General features: G+C 36.5%; 1 pseudogene; it reads right to left on the minus strand.

Annotated features, from left to right (window-relative positions):
- Nucleotides 1-13,841: 13,841 nt before the first annotated feature.
- The window catches only part of LOC105477397 (UDP-glucuronosyltransferase 2B10-like), a 39,441-nt pseudogene continuing 33,026 nt past the window's right edge, over nt 13,842-20,256 (minus strand).

Raw genomic sequence — 20,256 nt, forward strand, 5'->3', positions numbered from 1 at the left:
GAATGGTATTTATTTCTATATTAAAGAAAGGTCTACAATCAGAGGGTTAAGATGGTCGAATAGGAAGAGCTCCAGCCTCCAGCTCCCAGTGTGAGTGACACAGAAGATGGGTGATTTCTGCATTTTCAACTGAGATACTGGGTTCATTTCACTGGGTCGTGTCAGACAGTCACTGCTGGTCAGTGGGTGCAGCCCAACCAGTGAGAGCTGAAGCAGCGTGAGGCATCGCCTCACCTGGGAAGTGCAAAGGAGAAGGGAATTCCTTTTCCTAGCCAAGAGAAACGGAGACATGCAACACATGGAAAATTGGGTAACTCCCACCCTAATAGTGTGCTTTACCAAGGGTCTTAGCAAATGGCACACCAGGAGATTATATCCCACACCTGACCCAGAGGGTCCCATGTCCAAGGAGCCTCCCTCATTACTAGCACAGCAGTCTGAGATCTAACTGCAAGGTGGCAGTGAGGCTGGGGGAGGGGCACCCACCATTGTTGAGGTTTAAGTAGGTAAACAAAGACACTGGGAAGCTCGAACTGGGTGGAGCCCACCGCAGCTCAAGGAGGCCTGCCTGCCTCTGTAGACACCACCTGTGGGGACAGGGCATAGTTAAAGAAAAAGCAACAGAAACCTCTGCAGATGTATATGCCCCTGTCTGACAGCTATGAAGAGAGCAGTGGTTCTCCCAGCACAGAGGTTGAGATCTGAGAATGGACAGATTGCCTGCTCAAGTGGGTCCCTGACCCCCGAGTAGCCTAGCTGGGAGACATCCCTCATTCGGTGCCGACTGACACCTCACACCTCACATGGCTGGGTACACCTCTGAGACGAAGCTTCCAGAGCAAGAATCAGACAGCAACACTTGCTCTGCAGCAATATTCTCTCTTCTGGAGCCTCTGTTGCTGATACCCAAGCAAACAGGGTCTGGAGTGGACCTCAAGCAAACTCCAACAGACCTGCAACTGAGGATCCTGACTGTTAGAAACAAAACTAACAAACATAAAGGATACCCACACCAAAACCACATCAGGACATCACCATCATTAAGGACCAAAGGCAGATAAAACCACAAAGATGGGGAAAAAACAGGGCAGAAAAGCTGGAAATTCAAAAAATCAGAGTGCATCTCCCCCTCCAAGGGAATGCAGCTCATCACCAGCAATGGAACAAAGCTGGTTGGAGAATGACTTGGACAAGTTGAGAGAAGAAGGCTTCAGTCGATGAAACTTCTCAGAGCTAAAGGAGGAACTAGGTACCCAATGCAAATAACTAAAAACCTTGAATAAATAATGGATAACTAGAACAACGAAGGCAGAGAAGTCCTTAAATAAACTGATAGAGGTGAAAAGCATGACACGACAATTCCGTGACAAATACACAAGCTTCAGTAACCGACTCGATCAACTGGAAGAAAGAGTATCAGTGATTGAAGATCAAATGAATGAAATGAAGCAAGAAGAGAAGTTTAGAGGAAAAAAAAAAAAAAGAGTAAGAAGAAATGACGAAAGCCTCCAAGAAATATGGGATTATGTGTAAAGACCAAATCTACGTCTGACTGCTGTGCCTGAAAGTGACGGGAGAATGGAACAAAGTTGGAAAACACTCTTCAAGATATCATTCAGGAGAACTTCCCCAACCTAGTAAGACAGGCTAACATCCAAATTCAGGAAATACAGAGAACACCACAAAGATACTCCTGGAGAAGAGCAACTCCAAGACATATAATTGTCAGATTCACCAAAGTTGAAATGAAGGAAAAAATGTTAAGGGCAGCCAGAGAAAAAGGTTGGGTTACCCACAAAGGGAAGCCCATCAGACTAACAGCAGATCTCTCAGCAGTAACTATACAAGCCAGAAGAGAGTGGGGGCCAATATTCAACATTCTTAAAGAAAAGGATTTTCAACAGAGAATTTCATATCCAGCCAAACTAAGTTTCATCAGTGAAGGAGAAATAAAATCCTTTACAGACAAGCAAATGCATAGAGATTTTGTCACCACCAGGCCTGCCCTACAAGAGATACTGAAGGAAACACTAAACATGCAAAGGAACAATCGGTACCAGCCATTGCAAAAACATGCCAAAATGTAAAAACCATTGATGCTAGGAAGAAACTGCATCAACTAACAAGCAAAATAACCAGCTAATATCACAATGATAGGTTCAAGTTCACATATGTCAATATTAACCTTAAATATAAATGGACTAAATGGTCCAAATAAAAGACACAGACAGGCAAATTGGATAGAGTCAAGACCCATCAGTTGGCTGTATTCAGGAGACCCATCTCACATGCAGAGACACACATAGGCTCAAAATAAAGGGATGGAGGAAAATCTACCAAGCAAACAGAAAACAAAGAAAGGCAGGGGTTGCAATCTTAGTCTCTGATAAAACAGACTTTAAACCAATGAAGATCAAAAGAGACAAAGAAGGTCATTACATAATGGTAAAGGGATCAATTCAACAAGAAGAGATAACTATCCTAAATATATATGAACCCAGTACAGGAGCACCCAGATTCATAAAGCAAGTCCTTAGAGACTTACAAAGAGACTTAGACTCCCATACAATAATAATGGGAGACTTTAACACCCCACTGTCAACATTAGACAGATCAACGAGACAGAAAGTTAACAAGGATATCCAGGAATTGAACTCAACTCTGTACCAAGCAGACCTAATAGACATCTACAGAACTCTCCACCCCAAATCAACAGAATATACATTCTTCTCAGCACCACATTGCACTGATTCCAAAACTGACCACATAGTTGGAAGTAAAGCTCTCCTCAGCAAATGTGAAAGAACAGAAATTATAACAGTCTCTCAGACCACAGTGCAATCAAACTAGAACTCAGGACTAAGAAACTCATTGAAAACCACTCAGCTACATGGAAACTGAACAATCTGCTCTTGAATGACGACTGGGTACATAAAAAAATGAAGGTAGAAATAAAGATGCTCTTTAAAACCAGTGAGAACAAAGTTACAACATACCAAAATCTCTAGGGCACATTTAAAGCAGTGTGTAGAGGGAAATTTATAGCACTAAATGCCCACAAGAGAAAGCAGGAAAGATCTAAAACTGACACCCTTACATCACAATTAAAAGAACTAGAGAAGCAAGAGCAAGCACATTCAAAAGCTAGCAGAAGGCAAGACATAACTAAGATCGAGGCAGAATTGAAGGAGATAGAGACACAAAAAAACCTTCAATAAATCAGTGAACCTAGGAGCCGGTTTTTTGAAAAGACCAACAAAATTGCTAGACCACTAGCAAGACTAATAAAGGAGATAAGAGAGAAGAATAAAATAGACACAATAAAAAATGATAAAGGGGATATTACAACGGATCACACAGAAATAAAAACTACCGTCAGAGAATACTATAAACACATGTATGCAAATAAACTACAAAAACCAGAAGAAATGCATAAATTCCGGGACACATACGTTCTCTGAAGACTAAACCAGCAAGAAGTTGAATCCCTGAATAGACCAATAGCAGGCTCTGAAATTGAGGCAATAACTAACAGCCTACCAACAAAAAAGTCCAGGACCAGACAGATTCACAGCCAAATTCTGAGAGGTACAAGGCGGAGCTGGTACCATTCCTTCTGAAACTATTCCAATCAATAAAAAAAGAGGGAATCCTCCCTAATTCATTTTATGAGGCCAACATCATCCTGATACCAAAGCCTGACAGAGATAAAACAAAAAAAGAGAATTTTAGAACAATATCCCTGATAAACTTCAAACAAAAATCCTCAATAAAATTCTGGCAAACTGAATCCAGTAGCACATCAAAAAGCTTATCCAACATGATCAAGAGGGCTTCATGCCTGGGATGCAGTGCTGGTTTAAGGTATGTAAATCAATAAACGCAATCCAGCATATAAACAGAACCAAAGACAAAAACCACATGATCATCTCAATAGATGCAGAAAAGGCCTTTGACAAAATTCAACAGTCCTTCATGAGAAAAAAGCTCAATAAATTTGGTATTGACGGAACGTATCTCAAAATAATAAGAGCTATTTATGACAAACCCACAGCCAATATCATACTGAAAGGGCAAAAACTGGAAGCATTCCCTTTGAAAACTGGCACAAGAGAGGGATGCCCTCTCTCACCACTCCTATTCAACACAGTATTGGAAGTTCTGGCTAGGACAATGAGGCAAGAGAAAGAAATCAAGGGTATTCAGTTAGGAAAAGAAGAAGTCAAATTGTCCCTGTTCGCAGATGACATGATTGTACATTTAGAACACCCTATTGTCTCAGCCCAAAATCTCCTTAAGCTTCTAAGCAACTTCAGCAAAGTCTCAGGATACAAAATCAATGGCAAAAATCAAAAGCATTCTTATACACCAGTAACAGACAAACACAGAGCCAAATCATGAATGAACTTCCCTTCACAATAGCTTCAAAGAGAATAAAATACCTAGGAAACCAACTTACAAGGGATGTAAAGGACCTCTTCAAGGATAAACTACAAATCACTGCTCAGTGAAATAAAAGAGGACACAAACTAATAGAAGAACATATCATGCTCATGGATAGGAAGCATCAATATTGTGAAAATGGCCATGCTGCCCAAGGTAATTTATAGATTCAATGTCATCCCCATTAAGCTACCAATGACTTTTTTCACAGAATCAGAAAAACAAACTGCTTTAAAGTTCATATGGAACAAAAAAGACCCCGCATTGCCAAGACAATCCTAAGCCAAAGGAACAAAGCTGGAGGCCTCATGCTCCCTGACTTCAAACTGTACTACAAGGCTACAGTAACCAAAACAGCATGGTACTGGTACCAAAACAGAGATATAAACCAATGGACTGGAACAGAGCCCTCAGAAATAATACCACACATCTACAGCTATCTGATCTTTGACAATCCCTAGAGGAAAACCTAGGTAATATCATTCAGGACATAGGCATGGGTAAGGACTTCATGTCTAAAACACCAAAAGCAATGGCAACAGAAGCCATAATTCACAAATGGGATCTAATTAAACGAAAGAGCTTCTGCACAGAAAAGAAACTACCATCAGAGTGAACAGGCAACCTACAGAATGAGAGAAAACTTTTGCAATCTACTTATCTGACAAAGGGCTAATATTCAGAACCTACAAAGAACTCAATCGAATTTACAAGCAAAAAACAAACAACTCCATCAAAAAGTGGGCAAAGGATATGAACAGACACTTCTCCAAAGAAGACATTTATACAGCCAGCAGATACATGAAAAAATGTTCATCATCACTCACCATCAGGGAAATACAAATCAAAACCACAATGAGATACCATCTTACACCAGCTAGAATGGCAATTATTAAAAAGTTAGGAAACATTAGGTGCTGTAGAGGATGTGGAGAAATAGGAACACTTTTACACTGTTGGTGAGACTGTAAAGTAGTTCAACCATTGTGGAAAACAGTGTGGTGATTCCTCAAGGATCTAGAACTAGATGTACCATATGACCCAGCCATCCCATTACTTGGTTTATACCCAAAGGATTATAAATCATGCTGCTATAAAGACACATGCACACATATGTTTATTGTGGCACTATTCACAATAGCAAAAACTTGGAATCAATCCAAATGTCCATCAGTGACAGACTAGATTAAGAAAATGTGGCACATGTACACCACGGAATACTATGCAGCCATAAAAAAGGATGAGTTCGTGTCCTTTGTAGGGACACAGATGCCGCTGGAAACCATCATTCTCAGCAAACTATTGCAAGAACAGAAAACCAAAGACCGCATATTCTCACTCATAGGTGGGAATTGAACAATGAGTTCACTTGGACAAAGGAAGGGGAATATCACACAGCAGGGCCTATTGTGGGGAGGGGGTAGAGGGGACGAAAAGCATTAGGAGATATACCTAGTGTAAATGACGAGTTAATGGGTGCAGCACACCAACATGGCACATGTATACATATATAACAAGCCTGCACGCTGTGCACATGTACCCTAGAACTTAAAGCATAATAATAAAAATAAATAAATAAATAAATAAAGGGCTCCATTAGAGATAGCCTATAGTGTAGAGTGTGTAGAGAAGTATGTTTAGTACAGAAAGCTAAATACATTTGATTTTTTTCAGATGAAGCTGTGCTGCAACTGAGACTTTTCAATAGGTGCTTAGAAAGTCAAAGAATGTTATTTGAAACCCCAATCAACTTCAATAACCTCATTTTGCTTAGAAGAGAACTACACACAAATTTGGAACTGTAGTCTTTGAGAGATTTTTTTTTTTTTTTTTTTTTTTGAGATGGAGTTTTGCTCTCTTCAGCACAGGCCCAAGTGCAGTGGTGTGATCTCAGCTCACTGCAACCTCTGCCTCCTTGGTTCAAGCAATTCTGTGCCTCAGTCTCCTGAGTAGCTGGGATTACAGGCATGTGCTACCACACCTGAGTAATTTTTGTATTTTTAGTAGGGACGGGGTTTTACCACGTTGTCCAGCCTGGTCCCAAACTCCTCACCTTGGTTGATACAACCGTCTCATCATCCCAAAGTGCTGGGATTACAGGTGTGAGCCACTACACCCTGGGTGACAGAATTTTGAGAGAGGGAGAAAGGATCATATATTTCATATTTCCCAACTTTTTTTTTTTTTTTGCCGTTAATGTTGTTGTGCTTTGATACAACAAATGTCTCAGAGACTCAGGGTCATTTATTTAGCAGAACCTATTTCAGAAGAAGGATTAGAGTCAACAGTTGGACAATGATTCACTTTGCATAAATAGGCAAGGTGACAACAGATTTTCTGGTGGTAATTGATAGAGTGAATGACACTTCACAGGGAAAAAAATGCAAAAAAAAAAAAGATGCTGAGATTAATAAATATCTTAGAAGAAAGTTAAATATTTATAAATATTTGACAATAAATATTATTTCCAAGCCATATACAAAACTCAGGCATGCTAGGATTACAGCATGGCTGTATCACTTCTGTAAAAAACACAAATTGGATTAGAAACCTTATTAATAACACCAAAAGCCAAAATCACGTTTTAAGATTATATTCACATTGTATATGCCAAATAAAAGTAAATTTTGCTTATGTGAGAAACTTGACCCTATCCAGAGAGGCCAAGCAGGTATTCATATGATTTAGTGAGTACAATGATTTTAGAATATAATCACCAATTTCTAGAAAATATGGTGGTTAACAAAAATTAAGAATGAATGCAAAGTTAATGGAAGATTGAAGCTAGGTAAAATTCAGGTATAAATATATACTTCAGAGGATAATAGGTAAATGTAGTAAACCAAGAAAGACCAGTCACAATATGCTATGTTGTGAAAAATGAATATGACTATATTTTTAAAGTCTGAGAGATTTAATAGTGTTTTTTCTTTTTGGATTAGCTCCTCCATGTGCTTTAATTAATTAAGAATCAACTTGTATTACTATCATCCTTGCTAGAGCTTCTGGATCAGCAGTTTCACTTCTGTTTGAATGCAGCAGAAGGATGCAGCTTCCTGTTTTCCCAGGAAACACCCAGATAGCATGGCACACAACCTCACCCATTCTGCTGCCGTTAGCCAGATGGGCAATGCTTGCTAGAGATTCCAGCCAAGTGATCTCCTTTTTGTGTGAACTCAGCTGGAGGGCTCAGCTTCCTATTGTCCCAGGAAACACCTGAATAGCAGAGGATTTTCCACCTGAACCTGTCACTGGTAACCAGGCAGGTAATACCCGATAGAGCTTCCAGCCCAGTAATCTTGCTTTGTGTGAGTTCAGGTAAAGTGTGCAGCCTCCTGTTACCCCAGGAAACACTCGTATGGCAGGATGTGTGACATTCCACCCACCACTGTCACTTGTCACTAGGCGGTGCAGACTCCTATTGCCCTGGTAACACACCGACAGCATGGCAAATAACTTCATTTATCCCCACCTTCCACAGCCAGATGGGCCACATCTGCAAGAGCTTCCAACCCATCTAGCATTCCCACTTTCGTCTGAACTTCAGGAAGCACAAAGACAGCAGATGAGGGTTGACAGACCAAAGATTACAACCCACCTAGCATTCCCACTTTCATCTAAACTTCAGGAAGCGCAAACACAGCAGATTAGGGTTGACAGGCCAAAGGTGTGGTTTTGTGTGCCATCTATGGCCCCTTCCTGAGGAGGACACCTGGTCAGAACATTTAACAAAAGATAAACAGTCATGGAGAAAGTAATCAGAAGGGGCTCCACTAAGACCCAGGAGTGGACTAGAATCAAAGATAGTCAACTGAATTCATCATATTCATATTTAAACCCCTAAGAGCATCAAGAAAGTAGAAAGAAAAAACAAGTTCTGAAATTGAGGCAGTAATTAATAGCCTACCAACCAAAAAAAAGTTCAGGACCAGATGGATTCACAGCTGAATTCTACCAGAGGTACAAAAAGGAAATGGTACCATTCCTTCTGAAACTATTCCAAATGTAGAAAATGAAGGAAGCCTTGTTAACTCATTTTATGAGGCTAGCATCATCCCGAGACCAAAACCTGGCAGAACCACAACGAAGAAAAGGAAATTTCGGTGAATATCCCTGACCAACATCGATGTGAAAATCCTAAATAAAATGCTAGCAACAAAAACCCAGCAACACATCACAAAGCTTATCCACCATAAGCAAGTTGGCTTCATACTTGGGATGCAAGGCTGGTTCAACCTACCGAAATAAAAAAAAAAGTAATCCATGACATAAACAGAACCAATGGAAAAAAAAAAATGATTATCTCAATAGATGCAGAAAAGGCCATTGATAAAATTCAACATCACTTCATGCTAACAACTCTCAATAAACTAGGTATTGATGAAACATATCTCAAAATAATAAGAGCTACTTATGACAAACCCCACAGCAGCCCATATCATATTTAATGGGCAAAAGCTGGAAGCATTCCCTTTGAACATCGGTGCAAGAGAAGGATGCATTCTCTCACTACTTCTATTCAAAACAGTATTGGAAGTTCTAGACAGGAAAATCAGGCAAGATAAAGAAACAAAAGGTATTGAAATAGGAAATGAGGAAGTCAAATCCACTCTGTAGATGACATTATTATATGTTAACAAAACCCCACTGTCTCAGCCCCAAATCTCCTTAAACTGATAAGCAACTTCCACAAAATCTCAGGATAAAAGTCAATGTGCAAAAATCACAAGCATTCCTATCCACCAAGAATAATAATAATAATTTGAAAACCAGAGAACAAAATCATGAGTGAACTCCCATTCACAATTGATACAAAGAGAATAAAATACCTATGAATACAACTTACAAGGAATGTGAACAACCTCTTCAAGGAGAACTACAAACCACTGCTTAAGAAAATAAGACAGGAAAAATAAATGGGAAAGCATTCCATGCTCATAGATAGGAAGAGTCAGTATCATGAAAATGGCCATACTGTCCAAAGTAATTTATAAATTCAATGCTATTGACATCAAGCTATCATTGACTTTCTTCCCAGAATTGGAAAAAAGAAAAACTACTTTAAACTTCATATGGAATGAAAAAAGAGCCTGCAGAACCAAGACAAACCTAAGCAAAAGGAACAAAGCTGGAGGCATCATGCTACCTGACTTCAAACCATATTACAATTGTACAGTAACCAAAACAGTGTGGTACTGGTATCAAAACAGATATATAGACCAATGGAACAGAACAGAGGCCTCATAAATAACACCACACATATACAACCAACTGATCTTTGACAAACCTGACAAAAACAAGCAATGGGGAAAAAAATTCCCTATTTAATAAATAGTGCTGGGAAAACTGGCTAGCCATATGCAGAAAACGGAAACTGGAATCCTTCCTTACACCTTATACAAAATTAACTCAAGATGGACTAAAGACTTAAACATAAGATTTAAAATCATAAAAATCCTAGAAGAAAACCTAGGCAATACTATTTAGGACATAGGCGTGGAAAAGACTTCATGACTAAAACACCAAATGCAATAACAACAAAAGCCAAAATAGACAAATGAGATCTAATTAAACTAAAGAGCTTCTGCACAGCAAAAGAAACTATCATTAGAGTGAACCGGCAACCTACAGAATGGGAAAAATTTTTGTAATCTATCCTCCTGACAGAGGGCTAATATTCAGAATCTACAAAGAACTTAAACAAATTTACCAGGGAAAAAAAACAAACAACACTATCAAAAAGTGGGTGAAGGATATGAAGAGATACTTCTCAAAAGAAGATATTTATACAGCCAACAAAGATATGAAACAAAGCTCATTATCACTTGTCATTAGAGAATTAGAGAAATGCAAAACAAAACCACAATGAAATACCATCTCACACCAGTTAGAATAGTGATCATTAAAAAGTCGTGAAACAACTGATGCTGGAGAGGTTGTGGAGAAATAGGAATGCTTTTACACTGTTGGTAGGAGTGCAAATTTGTTCAACCACTGTGGAAGACAGTGTGGTGATTCCTCAAGGATCTAGAACTAGAAGTACCATTTGACGAAGCAATCCGATTACCAGGCATATACCCAATGGATTATACATCATTCTGTAAGACACACACATACATATGTTTATTGTGGCACTGTCCACAAGTAGAAAGACTTGGAACAAACCAAATGTCTATCAATGATAGACTGGATAAAGAAAATGTTGTACATATATACTATAGAATACTATGCACACATAAAAAGGATGAGTATAGGTCCTTTGCAGGGACATGGATGAAACTGGAAACCTTCATTCTCAGCAAACTGTCACAAGAACAGAAAACCTAACATTGCATATTCTCACTCATAAGTGGGAGTTGAGCAATGAGAATACATGGACACAGGGAGGGGAACATCACACAATGGGGCCTGTCACGAGGTCGGGAGCTAGGGGAGGAATAGCATTAGGAGAAATACCTAATATAGGTGACAGGTTGATGGGTGCAGAAAACAACCATGGCACATATATACCTATGTAGCAATCCTGCACATTTCGCACATGTATCCCAGAACTTAAAGTGTAATAAACATAATACAATAAAGAAATATCCTTGCAGTTATTTATCACTTTATAACAAACTACCCTCTATTGTAGGTATTTTGAAAAACAGCAAGCATTTTATTACAACTCCCATAGCATGAGTGTTGGGTAGCCTCAGTCAGGGGGTTCATACACAGTATTTCTCAGACCATTAGTTTCATATGGTGGTTGGGGATGTAATCATCTGAAAGTCATTCATTCACATACATGGTGATGGATGTCAAAAGACTCAAATTCCTGTAAGACCGAATAATCATGACTTCTTAGTCTCCTCTTTGCATCTCTCCTTGAAATTGCCTTTTATCATCAGGACTTCATGTGTGATACTGGGCTCCAAAGAGTATACAGGCAGAAAAAGAGAAAGAGGGAGAAGGAGAAAGAAAGAGAGAAAAAAGTATAAGTAGAAGACAGAGACAGACAGAGACAGAGAGATGGAGATAATGTACTGTCTTTTCTAACACAGTCTTCAAAATTATGCTATCACTTTCACTATAAATTTGCTGAAAGCCACAAGCTTTACCACATTTCAAGGGGAGGGACCACGTTTAATAAGAATGTCAAAGTATTTGCAGTGGTGTCTCAAAATTCCACAAATTTAAGCTATTGATTTGCTCAACAGAAGCCTCTAAGCAACTATGAAATTATTACATATGGACATTAAAAACAATACAATCCTAAAAATTGTGTGAATTTATATGTTTACAACTACTGAATAGTTCATTAAGTATTTGAAAATATTTACTTATAGATTTTTATATATGAAATAGTTGTCCTAAAAACTAGACTCAAATAAATTAAACAACGTAGTATACTGAGGTGATCATAAGTGACTCAACTTTTTCCAATTTATTCTACTCCAGACACATATACATGCATTTAAAAATGATGTCAAAAAACATATATAGCCTAGTATAAAATGAAGGAAGAATGTCCACCAATTGTTAAAATTGGAGGGAATTCTATGAATAGATGCTTGTGAAAACTATGAAAAAGTGACTTTTGTGAGGAAACCAAATGAAAAATAGTACCTTGAAGCAAGGAACAAAAATTTACAGAGTGCAGTGACTTTTGTTTAAAAATAAAATAAAATATGTGTGTAACTGGAGATCTCCCTAGACTGCAGCAGAGGCAATTTTAAATATTGTGAAGGGTTTCTATTACAATAGAGAATATGAAGGATGTTGCAGAAATCAACACATGTTGAAGATTTCCTCAAGAAAACCATATGAGGAAATAACCAGTGATACACAGTTGGAAGATTTTCACCCAAGGATTGCAGATAGAGGACACAATCAGAATGAGGCTTTGATTTATAATATATATATATAAAAAGATAAGATGTTATTCCATCATCCAGGCTGAATGAAATGCAGTGGAGTATTCAGGGGTCATTGTAGTCTCAACATACAAAGCTCAAGTGACTCTCTCACTCTGCTGTCCATCCTGGAGTGCAGTGGTGTGATCACAGTTCTCTTCAGCCTCAACCTCCGAAACTCAAGTGATGTTTTCACCTCAGTCCCCTAAGTGGCTGGGACCGCAGGTGCCTGACACCACACCCAACTAGTATTTTAATTTTTTATAGTGATGAGCTCTCATTAGGTTATCCAGGCTGATCTCAAACTCCTGGAGTCAATCCTCCTATTTCAACATCCCAAAGTGTTGGGATTACAGATGTGAACCACCATGTCTGGACAAAATGAGATTTTTAAATAAGCATGATTCAAATGTTCAGAGATGCAAGCATCACTAATATAAAGCAAGAATGGGATGAGATCAGGAGGATGAATAAAAAAACATCAGATATTTCTGAAATCAGACATGGGCTCCCTAATTATATATGAAATGATGGTTGATTACATGAAATAAAATGAAACCAAATGCTTGACTCGTAGTACTCCCAAGAGAAATCACCTAATGCTCTAGAAATTTTCAGCAAACCAATTAAAACCTAAAAGCATTGCTTGCTAACACCTTACATTAGAAATTTTCTGATTACCTGTTTTTTTCCAAAACTCTCTTGTTTCTAGTTGTTTTCCTGGTCTTAACTACTCATTATATGTTTTGTTCAAACATTTATAACCTGATTCAATGTGTTTGTCTCAAGCTGCATTTCATTCTGTCTTAACTCTTGCAACCTACATGTCCTCATTATGATGGATTAATCCAACAGCAAAGTTCACCTTATCTGACTGAGGATTATTCATTAATTTTTACTTGTTTATCTGACCTTTATCAATCTTGTTTTAGACAATCACTCTGAGCCACTGTCATGATGAGTCAGGATTCTAGATCTCTTATGAAGAACAAATTCATCCTTAAATAAAGTCTCTATACCAAAGATGAATCTATAGAAAAATGTCTCTTGAAAAAAATCAGTGCAGTACAGGAACGAAATTCTCACTGTATCATAAACCCAAAAAGTAATTAATGAGGCTAATAATTGGGAACTTGCAATGAAATCAATGAGACATCTTAATATGCTTTGAATTGGTGACAGTTAATATCCATTATAGGTAAAGCACCAAATACCTGGCTACTCCAGTGTTGATTTGTTGGGACTATGAATAGAGTGGTGATAAGCTAAGGGTATGCATGGGTCCAGCACGACAAAATTTCCTCTAACCAAATCTGAGCTAGGTACTACTGAAATAAAAAATCCAACCTGCTAGTATGTCAATTCTTATTATACATTTGGACATTAGGGAAGTGACCACCAGGGGGGTGGTGAACCCAGTGGGCCAACTCTAAGTCATCTTTCTCAGAACCTCTACATGCCCCCACTTTCAAAAATGTTATTTTCAAAAGAAAGCCATGCCTCTTACTCATCCAAATTTTTCCAAGATTCAGTGTCAGAAGGACCACAACTTTTAGAATGATAGCAAATGCAAAATTTGAAAATGTATGCTTTAAGAGTTTTCAATTTATTATCCCCTGGGTGCAAATATAACTTTATGAAACTGAATCTGGATCCTGTAAACATTACTCCTTTACCAGCTAGTTGAATGTTAAACTTCATCAATAGAGAACACTGGAGTGGTTGTGAGGTGTTAGATGCTGGAAGACATATCCCTTCTAAGACCGTACTCTTTACTGTTATTCAGTAATTTTTATAATTAGTATTGGGTTTTAAGAATTTGTATGTTAAAGAATATATTTAAGACTATTAAAGAATATACTTAAAGAATAGAAGAAGGAAACTTCTAATTAGCACATTTATTTTATCTTCTACAAAACATTGCCTTCTGTATAGATATTAATTCAGAAAACTACATAAACCATTTGTCCTTGACACAAACAGATTCAGCTTCATATGTTGCTTTCATCATTAAATTCACAATTATGTTATTTTTGTCTTCAACTTCTGTGGTGCTTTGTATTCCAGTCTTTAAGCAGCATATTCAAAATTTTATGGAAAAAGATGATCACGAAGATGAAGAATGTTACTTCATTTCAATGATTCCAGGTGATTAGAGTTTCTGTGTTTAAATTTTGTTAACTCCTGAGATATTTAAAAGCTTTTAGAATCAATCTCAAAGAAACAGACACATGCACAATATGGAAATTTTTGGAATTTCATATACCATGTGATTTTATGAGTCTCATGTAAACCTTCATATTCACATACTTTCCTAACTATAAGTGTACATAGTATTTTATGTGAAAAGATTTCTCAATATGAAAACAAATGAAAGTATCTTTTGATAACTCATGAATAAACATAGATTTTTGTATCTGGCTATATGGTCTATGAATTGCAAAGAAGATCTCTTTTGGCAAGGTCCTTGATGCATTTTCAGAAGTTGTTTCATTAAGAAAATATAAATAGACTAAAATTTAGTTTGTGTAGTACACATTGAGTTACATTATTTCCCCAGACTAATATTTATCTATAAGGTTTCCCCTTTTATAAAGAAGACATTTCTATAAAAAGCACTAATGCATTACACTTTTTTTCTTGTACTTTGCTATTTTTTCTTTCTAGTGGCCTGACTATATGTTCAAAGTGTAGCAAAGTAAAATATTTAGTGTATATTTCTTTTCTAGACATTATAATAATTCATTTTATTACCAATTATTGCTACAACAGTTTCTCCTAGAGAAGAGTACTATAAAAGTCTATTTCATGTGCCGGAAATAATCATTATGCTTCTCTTTCTTTCAACTGTTTTAGACACAACTCTTGTCAGACAGAAGAACTGCTCTTAGGTTGGTTCCCTTCTTCTCTGTTATTTTCTTTTAAAACCTTGTTCTGAGTCCAAAGGCTGTAATGAACAACAGTTGAAGATAGGTATCAGAGAGCTTTTTTCCATTTACTACATTTTCTCCAGCATAGACTTTAAAAATTGTTGCACGTGATATTTGGCTCCTTATTCCACCTACATTTTTTTAAATATGTTATGAGAAGAGAATAAGTAAATAATTATATACATTTCCGGTTTGTATATCCTCACTATTCCAGGCATTAAAGTAGGTGGAGATATCATACTTGGCAGGGTAAGGACAAGAAATGTGACATCTTATTGCAGGAAAGAAATCATGTAACATTATAAGCTAGAGGGACTGGACTAAACCTGCTGGGCCATATCTATAATTCCTAACTAGAGGGAACTAGACTCTTCTTTTCTATTCTTTTATGTATTACTATCCAATTGCAAATTGTCATTACTAAAGTAAAAATAGTAACTCAAGTTAGTCAAGGTCTCATGTGGAAAATATCTTCAGTCTTTCTAACCAAACATTTTACCAGGTTGCATAGTTTTACATAGGAAGCCAGTTATGACTATCTAGAGTTTTGAAATAAAGAAAATTTTCCTGAGAAAATATTTTGCATTTCATGAAGGATATGAATTGGAAACACCCATTTAACACAAAGAACTTGCCTAAACACCATGCTAAGAAAGGTGGCTAAGTTTAGTCCAGCTTATATGTACGTTATGTCATGGATTTGTCCTGGAAGGTGACCCTAGCCTTCATGCTGAGGCTTTGCTCAATAAAATGTGATCCTGCCAAATTGCAAAATTACCCTGTCTAACTCACCTTGTCTAATAATCAATCATGTACACTTAATCTTTATGTAATTTTCTATTTCCATATAGCCAACTACTCTCTTTTTGGTTTCCTTATTTTTATTTCCTCATATTCCCATTTTATTCACAAATAGATTTTCTTTAAAAGTGTCAGTTAACTTTTGTCTTAGTTGGGGTTGAGTTCAGTTCATATTGCAGTCTCTATCCCCTACTTCAGTAGTCAAAATAAAATTTGTCTTGCAATTTTTGACAAGGATGTTGCTCAGTGTTTCTTTTTTTTTTCTGACATGCACACATATATTCCATATAATTGTATTTGTTTATATAGAAGAGGGTTCTTTACCTATGCAATAAACAGGCACATCCTGCATGTGTATCTCTGAACTTGAAATAAAAGTTGAAATAAAACAATAAAAATATAATATATAAATATATTTATTTTATATGTTATATAAATGCATAATATATAAATTTACTATATATTTTATAAATACATATATAAAAGAAGAGATTTCTTAAAATGCAAAATATATCTAGTCTTTCTGGCCTTCTCAAGGAAACAGACTGAGTTTCTAGTGAATCTCATTTTATTTTCAGTTTAAAAATATACATAGATAAGCATTAAAAGTGAATTACTACAGGTTTTCTGAAATTAAAATTGTACATTACTTAATGTTTAACAAAGATTAAAAATTTCAAACAAATCTAGAAGGCACAGATTTTGTAAAATGCAGTAAAGAATTTAGTCCATACCTTGATACATAGTGGCGGCATTAAATGGCATGATTTTCTGTATCATGCCTGCCTGCCTTAGATCTCAAACAGATCTACTCTCTTTTCTTTCTTTCTTACCTTAACAAACAGTTGATAATCAAACCACATATTATGACAAAGAGAGTAACAATTGCCATGCAGGCCAGCACATCCATAGAGCAGTACTGCAACCAGGTGAGGTTGTGGGTAGGTGGCAGCAGGTACTTGGTTCCATTGTGGTGCATGACAAACTCAATCCAGAAGAGTTTTTGGTCCAAGGACTTCAGAGACTGATCATAATGAATGATTGATAACTACATCACATTCTTTTTACAGCTAATGGAAAATCAAAGAGACATCAACTGATATAATGAACCAGAAAAGACAAATATGTGACATTTTTGTGTAGATGTTAAAAATGAGTGCCACATAAAAGTGGATGAAAAATAAAATATTTTATTTCATGGTGGTTATAGAGATTTTGGTTTATGGGCTAGAATTTGTTTCATGCATAAGATTTCAAGATGTAAAGAGATAATTTAAGAGAGAACAAGTATTTGTAGCCTAGAAATTGAAATCAGATGAGTCCAAAGGGTTAAAAAAAATCATTTGAGAGTGCAGAAATTGATTAGCCAGTAAAAAAAAAAAAAAAAAAAAAAAAAAAAAATGGACCTGGTGTACAAGTTTCAAAATAATATCAAAGTCTAGAGATAGCTGACAAATCTGACGAGGTCAGGTACATGTCAGGGCAAAGCTCATAAGGAGTTGGCACTGACCAAGAGTTGGAATTAACATTATATCAGTGGATTCATGGTTAAAAGTATGAAAGTGGATGGCCTTAGTTTGAATCCTAACCTGATATCTACTGGTCGTTTTTTTAAAAAATGTATCTGTTCCAAGTTTTTTTAATTGTTAATGTGAATGAATAAGAATTGTGTTGGCCGGGCACGGTGGCTCAAGCCTGTAATCCCAGCACTTTGGGAGGCCGAGACGGGTGGATCACGAGGTCAGGAGATCGAGACCATCCTGGCTAACACGGTGAAACCCCGTCTCTACTAAGAAATACAAAAAACTAGCCGGGCGAGGTGGCGGTGCCTGTAGTCCCAGCTACTTGGGAGGCTGAGGCCGGAGAATGGCGTGAACCCGGGAGGCGGAGCTTGCAGTGAGCTGAGATCCGGCCACTGCACTCCAGCCTGGGCTACAGAGTGAGACTCCGTCTCAAAAAAAAAAAAAAAAAAAAAAAAAAAAAAAAGAATTGTGTCTTTCTTGCCTGATTATTGTGAGTCGTCATGTAATGATTCTCAGAATAATTGGTAGAATTATTATCATCATAAAGTGATTGTCAGTAAATGATCACTGTCATTACTATTTTTCTTGTATTGGTATTTTAGAATCTAAGTGGCTTTCAATATTTTACTTTGAGGTGTTGCAGTCCATTTGTTTCTAGTGTGAAATAATTTTGGACTAATAGACAAAGAATAAGGATGCATGTAAGTATATTGCTTACTAAGTCAAAATCAAAAAGTGCTAAAGCATGACACCGTAGCAATAGCAATGGAGGTAACTTCTCTCCTTGTTACTTAAAAAAACACATGGTGGAATGGTGTTTTTCAGAAGAGGGCACTAATTCTGATATATTTTTTCATACAATTCGGATTCATAATACAAAGAACCAATACAATGTTTGTCACACACATTCAGTATGTATCAACTAATTAAAAATTGTCATTTATCAATACAGAGCTATGTTTATTAAAAATTATTGCTATTATTAATGTAATAGTAATAGCATAACTGAAATTAATGTATATGCTGAAATAATTTTTAAACCGCATATTTCTGGTTTCATACATTTTGGCTATTAAACAGAAATATTCCAACTTATCTTTTCCAAGTCAACTATTTTTTGATTTTATAATTCTTCCAAATAAGCAAATTAACCACCACTGTAAGAACAAAGAAATGGCTATATTTATACTAATATCTCCTCTTTTCAATAATTTTTAAAAGGCAAATTTGAAAGCTCTAGCTGTTTACAAATTATCAATGATGGGATCAAAATGTAGTGTGAAAATTTGTAAAACATTGAATATGATGTAATTAGAGATTGATTATGTCATGCTGATTACTGAAAATAAATCATCTTAAGAATGCTTTAAAAACAAAAGAAATATATGACTAATAGGAGATCATGAATATGTTTATTTGTTTTATTATGGTAACTTTTAAAATATGTATTTGTATTCCATAATATCATTTTATATACCTTCAACATACACAAAAAATATTTAAAAATGAACATTTGATGAGTTCTCATGTTGAAAGACAACATAAGTGTGATGAAAATTAGTCAGTACTGTAATAATATTTACAGTTTTCTGCTTCAACTTTATCCTCAATCTTCCTTACAATCCTTCTGTTACCATCTTTAGCAATTCCTCTTATTTCACTTTTTGGCTATTTTAGAATTTATGCACTATCCTAAAAACTCTGACCAATGATTTCACTAAATCAAACAAACAAACAAAAAACATATTGTGATACAATGATGTATTTATCATAGCCTTTAAGTGTTACAAAAAATATATGTACTCAGTACTGTGTTCATGTTCAGAATCACTGCAGCTCCCTTGGCCTTCATGTGAGAAAGTATGGATACATGCAATGAACTTAAAAAATTTATATTTGTGTAGGGTCGTTAATGACTGCTTTAATGCATCGAGCAAATCTGTAATTTACATTGTTTTTGAGTCCAATCTAACAGCTTCCCCCTTAGCCTTCATTTGACCAAAGTTATCAGGTTGATCTGCAATAAAGGAAGGCCCACCATAGGGATTCCGTGGTAGATTCCCTCATACATTAAATTGGATCCATCATGAGTTATAAATGCTTTAGTTTGTGGATGACCTAAGAGTAGATGATTTTTTGAAAAAGTATACATTATAAGTCTTAGAACTAAAATGAGCAACACACAATATGAGTCAATGAAATAGGCATTGTTCTCTAGATCACAAATTACTGTAACAGTAAAACTGCATTAAAATCGGTTTCAGATCACAAAGGAAGAAGCACCAAGTCCTCTGGGGCAGTAAGTGAAAGCTACACATTGACACATGATATGTGACTTGAGATTTGAAGAAATCATGCAAGATTGTCACATGGACAAATAGAGAACACTGTGGATAAAGATAATTGTGTATCACCCATTTCTCATTACCACCCTCCCCCAAAAAAGAAGCAGCATGCATGCCAGAACTTGTTCTCTTAGAGAAATGATGTAGTCACTGAGTATGATAGGGCACAGTATCCAGTGCAGCAGGGAGAGGGGTGGTGGTGGTGCTTGGATAGAGGAAGGACAGGCCACACTCCATCATGAAATGTGTTACCACCACTCCATGATAAAGATAGGGAATTTATTCTCATAGAAAATGAAGCTACTGGTAATGAAAGAAG

This window comes from Macaca nemestrina, chromosome 3, assembly GCF_043159975.1.
Source record: "Macaca nemestrina isolate mMacNem1 chromosome 3, mMacNem.hap1, whole genome shotgun sequence".
NCBI classification, from domain to species: domain Eukaryota; kingdom Metazoa; phylum Chordata; class Mammalia; order Primates; family Cercopithecidae; genus Macaca; species Macaca nemestrina.